Source organism: Vicia villosa, linkage group LG3, assembly GCF_029867415.1.
Source record: "Vicia villosa cultivar HV-30 ecotype Madison, WI linkage group LG3, Vvil1.0, whole genome shotgun sequence".
Lineage (NCBI taxonomy): Eukaryota > Viridiplantae > Streptophyta > Magnoliopsida > Fabales > Fabaceae > Vicia > Vicia villosa.
Window position 1 is genome coordinate 53,090,977 of NC_081182.1, and position 6,352 is coordinate 53,097,328.

The 6,352-nt window shown below is 32.1% G+C and overlaps 4 long non-coding RNA genes across 4 annotated transcripts; all 4 read left to right on the top strand.

Annotated features, from left to right (window-relative positions):
- Positions 1-1,089, top strand: LOC131655726 (uncharacterized). The gene is made up of 3 exons (XR_009299863.1): positions 1-222; positions 424-477; positions 592-1,089. It is a non-coding gene; the product is annotated as an uncharacterized LOC131655726 (long non-coding RNA).
- A 174-nt stretch (positions 1,090-1,263) lies between these two features.
- On the top strand, positions 1,264-2,352 carry LOC131655727 (uncharacterized). The gene is made up of 3 exons (XR_009299864.1): positions 1,264-1,485; positions 1,687-1,740; positions 1,855-2,352. It is a non-coding gene; the product is annotated as an uncharacterized LOC131655727 (long non-coding RNA).
- A 174-nt stretch (positions 2,353-2,526) lies between these two features.
- Positions 2,527-3,615, top strand: LOC131655728 (uncharacterized). Its single transcript, XR_009299865.1, has 3 exons — positions 2,527-2,748; positions 2,950-3,003; positions 3,118-3,615. It is a non-coding gene; the product is annotated as an uncharacterized LOC131655728 (long non-coding RNA).
- Positions 3,616-3,789: 174 nt separating this feature from the next.
- On the top strand, positions 3,790-5,899 carry LOC131655729 (uncharacterized). Its single transcript, XR_009299866.1, has 5 exons — positions 3,790-4,011; positions 4,213-4,266; positions 4,381-4,802; positions 5,132-5,269; positions 5,375-5,899. It is a non-coding gene; the product is annotated as an uncharacterized LOC131655729 (long non-coding RNA).
- The last annotated feature ends 453 nt before the right edge of the window (positions 5,900-6,352 follow it).

Sequence of the window (6,352 nt, forward strand, 5' to 3'; positions counted from 1 at the left end):
TCTTCCCAAAACCCACACCCACACGCAAACCTCAATTCTCTTTCTTCTTTTCTTTCCTTCTCTCCATCTGTTACTATTTTCCTTCTCTGGTCGTCTCTCTTCATCTTCACCTCCCCCAACCCTAGCCGCCACCACAGTTCCTTCTCCCTTCAATGCAACCCCTTCTCCATTCTCTCAGATTTAAAAATTTTTTGTCTCTTCTTTATGGCACTTCAGATTCAGGTTTTCATCTTCTTCAATCTTCTTCGTTATTTTGATTTCTCTTAATTTCTTTTTTTTCAATCTTAGTTTTGTTGGTTGTAATCAATGATTCTTTTAATCTGAATCGGTGAATTTTTTGTGAATTTTTGTATAGTTAATAACCTAATTATTATTGCTATGCGATTTTGTTTATTTTTCAGTTATATTTTGTTTATTTTTCAGTTATTTAGATTTGTTCGCTCATGGCTTCCAATTTGCAAAAGGACATTCCTTCTGGTATGAATCTATAATCGGTGATGATATTTTTACTGGATTGTTTTTGTTATTTTTAATATGTTTCTGCTTTTCATATCTGATTGTAAATAGTCTTTTTTTAATTGTTATTTGCAGGTGAAGCTGATGTGTGAATATAAAGGTGTTCTACACAAAGTGCTCCCTAAAATTCAACAGGTATGCTTTCTTAAAATTGCTTGCTATTTGTGAAAGTAATATGTATTTGGTGCTTTTATTGCAGATTGTTAAAATCATGCATGATTTTTTTGTCGTTTGTTCATAATGGGGGTCTATTGAGGGCCTCAAAAAGTCTTTATAAATCCACAGGGAATTAATTGGATTGTTGCTCATAGTGTTAAACTTGTGATATAACTGGAAAATGACTATTTTTTTATAACACCTCATATAATTATGCTATGTTGGCTGGATATTCACAAATAAGATTTCAATAATGGTTAGGAAGATACCTTGCTGCAGCTGTAGAGAATGTTGTCTCCATACTTGATGTCGATACAGAAGCATGTCGATATTCACTAAGGGTATGTGAAAAAAGAAATTTAAGGTCTCTTTTTCCTACTCTTTCCAAGAGGATGCTGATGTTATTGATTGAGTATATTATAGGGTCTCTCAAATCTATAATATAAGAAAATTTACTGTTCTGGATTTCACCAAAATAACCTTTGATTATCTTAGTCTAAACTAATATTTTTGGGGCAAAAAAAGTCTTTTTTTTGGTTTATTCAAAGGGCACTTAATTTTTGAAAAATAAATTTTGAAACGGATTATCTCTCTTCCCAAAACCCACACCCACACGCAAACCTCAATTCTCTTTCTTCTTTTCTTTCCTTCTCTCCATCTGTTACTATTTTCCTTCTCTGGTCGTCTCTCTTCATCTTCACCTCCCCCAACCCTAGCCGCCACCACAGTTCCTTCTCCCTTCAATGCAACCCCTTCTCCATTCTCTCAGATTTAAAAATTTTTTGTCTCTTCTTTATGGCACTTCAGATTCAGGTTTTCATCTTCTTCAATCTTCTTCGTTATTTTGATTTCTCTTAATTTCTTTTTTTTCAATCTTAGTTTTGTTGGTTGTAATCAATGATTCTTTTAATCTGAATCGGTGAATTTTTTGTGAATTTTTGTATAGTTAATAACCTAATTATTATTGCTATGCGATTTTGTTTATTTTTCAGTTATATTTTGTTTATTTTTCAGTTATTTAGATTTGTTCGCTCATGGCTTCCAATTTGCAAAAGGACATTCCTTCTGGTATGAATCTATAATCGGTGATGATATTTTTACTGGATTGTTTTTGTTATTTTTAATATGTTTCTGCTTTTCATATCTGATTGTAAATAGTCTTTTTTTAATTGTTATTTGCAGGTGAAGCTGATGTGTGAATATAAAGGTGTTCTACACAAAGTGCTCCCTAAAATTCAACAGGTATGCTTTCTTAAAATTGCTTGCTATTTGTGAAAGTAATATGTATTTGGTGCTTTTATTGCAGATTGTTAAAATCATGCATGATTTTTTTGTCGTTTGTTCATAATGGGGGTCTATTGAGGGCCTCAAAAAGTCTTTATAAATCCACAGGGAATTAATTGGATTGTTGCTCATAGTGTTAAACTTGTGATATAACTGGAAAATGACTATTTTTTTATAACACCTCATATAATTATGCTATGTTGGCTGGATATTCACAAATAAGATTTCAATAATGGTTAGGAAGATACCTTGCTGCAGCTGTAGAGAATGTTGTCTCCATACTTGATGTCGATACAGAAGCATGTCGATATTCACTAAGGGTATGTGAAAAAAGAAATTTAAGGTCTCTTTTTCCTACTCTTTCCAAGAGGATGCTGATGTTATTGATTGAGTATATTATAGGGTCTCTCAAATCTATAATATAAGAAAATTTACTGTTCTGGATTTCACCAAAATAACCTTTGATTATCTTAGTCTAAACTAATATTTTTGGGGCAAAAAAAGTCTTTTTTTTGGTTTATTCAAAGGGCACTTAATTTTTGAAAAATAAATTTTGAAACGGATTATCTCTCTTCCCAAAACCCACACCCACACGCAAACCTCAATTCTCTTTCTTCTTTTCTTTCCTTCTCTCCATCTGTTACTATTTTCCTTCTCTGGTCGTCTCTCTTCATCTTCACCTCCCCCAACCCTAGCCGCCACCACAGTTCCTTCTCCCTTCAATGCAACCCCTTCTCCATTCTCTCAGATTTAAAAATTTTTTGTCTCTTCTTTATGGCACTTCAGATTCAGGTTTTCATCTTCTTCAATCTTCTTCGTTATTTTGATTTCTCTTAATTTCTTTTTTTTCAATCTTAGTTTTGTTGGTTGTAATCAATGATTCTTTTAATCTGAATCGGTGAATTTTTTGTGAATTTTTGTATAGTTAATAACCTAATTATTATTGCTATGCGATTTTGTTTATTTTTCAGTTATATTTTGTTTATTTTTCAGTTATTTAGATTTGTTCGCTCATGGCTTCCAATTTGCAAAAGGACATTCCTTCTGGTATGAATCTATAATCGGTGATGATATTTTTACTGGATTGTTTTTGTTATTTTTAATATGTTTCTGCTTTTCATATCTGATTGTAAATAGTCTTTTTTTAATTGTTATTTGCAGGTGAAGCTGATGTGTGAATATAAAGGTGTTCTACACAAAGTGCTCCCTAAAATTCAACAGGTATGCTTTCTTAAAATTGCTTGCTATTTGTGAAAGTAATATGTATTTGGTGCTTTTATTGCAGATTGTTAAAATCATGCATGATTTTTTTGTCGTTTGTTCATAATGGGGGTCTATTGAGGGCCTCAAAAAGTCTTTATAAATCCACAGGGAATTAATTGGATTGTTGCTCATAGTGTTAAACTTGTGATATAACTGGAAAATGACTATTTTTTTATAACACCTCATATAATTATGCTATGTTGGCTGGATATTCACAAATAAGATTTCAATAATGGTTAGGAAGATACCTTGCTGCAGCTGTAGAGAATGTTGTCTCCATACTTGATGTCGATACAGAAGCATGTCGATATTCACTAAGGGTATGTGAAAAAAGAAATTTAAGGTCTCTTTTTCCTACTCTTTCCAAGAGGATGCTGATGTTATTGATTGAGTATATTATAGGGTCTCTCAAATCTATAATATAAGAAAATTTACTGTTCTGGATTTCACCAAAATAACCTTTGATTATCTTAGTCTAAACTAATATTTTTGGGGCAAAAAAAGTCTTTTTTTTGGTTTATTCAAAGGGCACTTAATTTTTGAAAAATAAATTTTGAAACGGATTATCTCTCTTCCCAAAACCCACACCCACACGCAAACCTCAATTCTCTTTCTTCTTTTCTTTCCTTCTCTCCATCTGTTACTATTTTCCTTCTCTGGTCGTCTCTCTTCATCTTCACCTCCCCCAACCCTAGCCGCCACCACAGTTCCTTCTCCCTTCAATGCAACCCCTTCTCCATTCTCTCAGATTTAAAAATTTTTTGTCTCTTCTTTATGGCACTTCAGATTCAGGTTTTCATCTTCTTCAATCTTCTTCGTTATTTTGATTTCTCTTAATTTCTTTTTTTTCAATCTTAGTTTTGTTGGTTGTAATCAATGATTCTTTTAATCTGAATCGGTGAATTTTTTGTGAATTTTTGTATAGTTAATAACCTAATTATTATTGCTATGCGATTTTGTTTATTTTTCAGTTATATTTTGTTTATTTTTCAGTTATTTAGATTTGTTCGCTCATGGCTTCCAATTTGCAAAAGGACATTCCTTCTGGTATGAATCTATAATCGGTGATGATATTTTTACTGGATTGTTTTTGTTATTTTTAATATGTTTCTGCTTTTCATATCTGATTGTAAATAGTCTTTTTTTAATTGTTATTTGCAGGTGAAGCTGATGTGTGAATATAAAGGTGTTCTACACAAAGTGCTCCCTAAAATTCAACAGGTATGCTTTCTTAAAATTGCTTGCTATTTGTGAAAGTAATATGTATTTGGTGCTTTTATTGCAGATTGTTAAAATCATGCATGATTTTTTTGTCGTTTGTTCATAATGGGGGTCTATTGAGGGCCTCAAAAAGTCTTTATAAATCCACAGGGAATTAATTGGATTGTTGCTCATAGTGTTAAACTTGTGATATAACTGGAAAATGACTATTTTTTTATAACACCTCATATAATTATGCTATGTTGGCTGGATATTCACAAATAAGATTTCAATAATGGTTAGGAAGATACCTTGCTGCAGCTGTAGAGAATGTTGTCTCCATACTTGATGTCGATACAGAAGCATGTCGATATTCACTAAGGGTATGTGAAAAAAGAAATTTAAGGTCTCTTTTTCCTACTCTTTCCAAGAGGATGCTGATGTTATTGATTGAGTATATTATAGGGTCTCTCAAATTTGTTCCATTTTGAAGAATGAAAGATCAAATTGATCACTATTATTTTCAATCACCAATTTAGACCTTTACTGTAATAGTTGTTTGCAAGTATATATTAACATTTTTTTTTGTAAAGCTGCATGGATCATATGTCATATACCATCTGCCAACCATTATGATGTTTTCTACTTGGAATAATGGTATGTTATTTTGCTTTCTTCCTAGAATATGGATTTACGTTATTCCATGTTTCAGATAAAGTTGCTTGACGTAATTATCTCCATGGCGAGTTTGTAGACTTTGATTTGTGGTCTCCTTGGTCTTCCTCCTTCAAATGGAGTCCTTCCAGAGTTCCTCATGCATACAAAGAGTTTGGTAGTTCTTAGGAGGCAGGTAGTAAGCATGAATATTTTTTGCATCAAGACTCTTGGCTCTTAATTTCCTCTTAAACTTCAACTGAGTTTATATATATCCTTATGTAACACCATTGATTTGCAGCTTATCCGAAAGAAGGTTGTGGAAAGCGTCAAGGAATGCATGGAACAACACAATACCAGCTCTGAGTTATACGGGAAAATACAAGTTGTGTTCTTTGAAATGGATACGGCCCCTAGCGTATGTATTGTTGGATTATTAGCTCTGTGTTGGGGGCTGATTCAGATTAACGTAAAAGGATGATATGCAGCTCTATTATTCCTGCAGCAACGAAGGCTATTCTGTTGAATCATCGTTTTCAGTTACAGAAGTCCTTAAAATGTCAGATACGAAGTCAAAGCTTGACCGTTGATCCTCGAATGTTGATCCGACCTAACCCGACAAAGCATGAGTTGTGGGAGTAGACAATTCAAGCCTAATGGGCTGCTAACAGAGCATACATACATACTAAAGAGATTCATGAGAATTTGATATAGTACACAACACTTTGTTTTATATATGTTACTAATAAATAAAACAATTTATACTGTAGATTTCTTCTTATATGCTCCTTTTCCCCTCAATTTTCACAGTAAATAAGTGACAAAATTTGTATTGTAATATGTTATATTCAGTATTATACAGTGTAGAGGATAGAAAGATAACAGAAAAGTTCACAGTGCTGAAAAGTATAAAAACTCATGTGTATTGAATCTAAAGTTTGTTCAAAACATTTGGTGGTCATTTGGTTATTATTCTTGTCACATTCCAATGTCCAATATAGTAGTGGCTTTGCCTACTTTGCACTTTTTGTTAGACAAAGTAAATAGGAATGCAATGCATTAAGAGCCAAAAAAGGAAGAAAAAGAGGTCTATTTTTGAATCCAAGATTAGTGTTATTATTATTTACATGTTTACTTAAAAAACAGTCTAAATAAAACAATATCAACTAAATGTGCGCTCTTTAAAATAGTCTAAATAAAATATTATCAAAAAAATATATATTTTGTTTTGAAAAAAATTGTGTTGAGTTTTGTTTTGATAAGAAGTTTTTTAAAATAT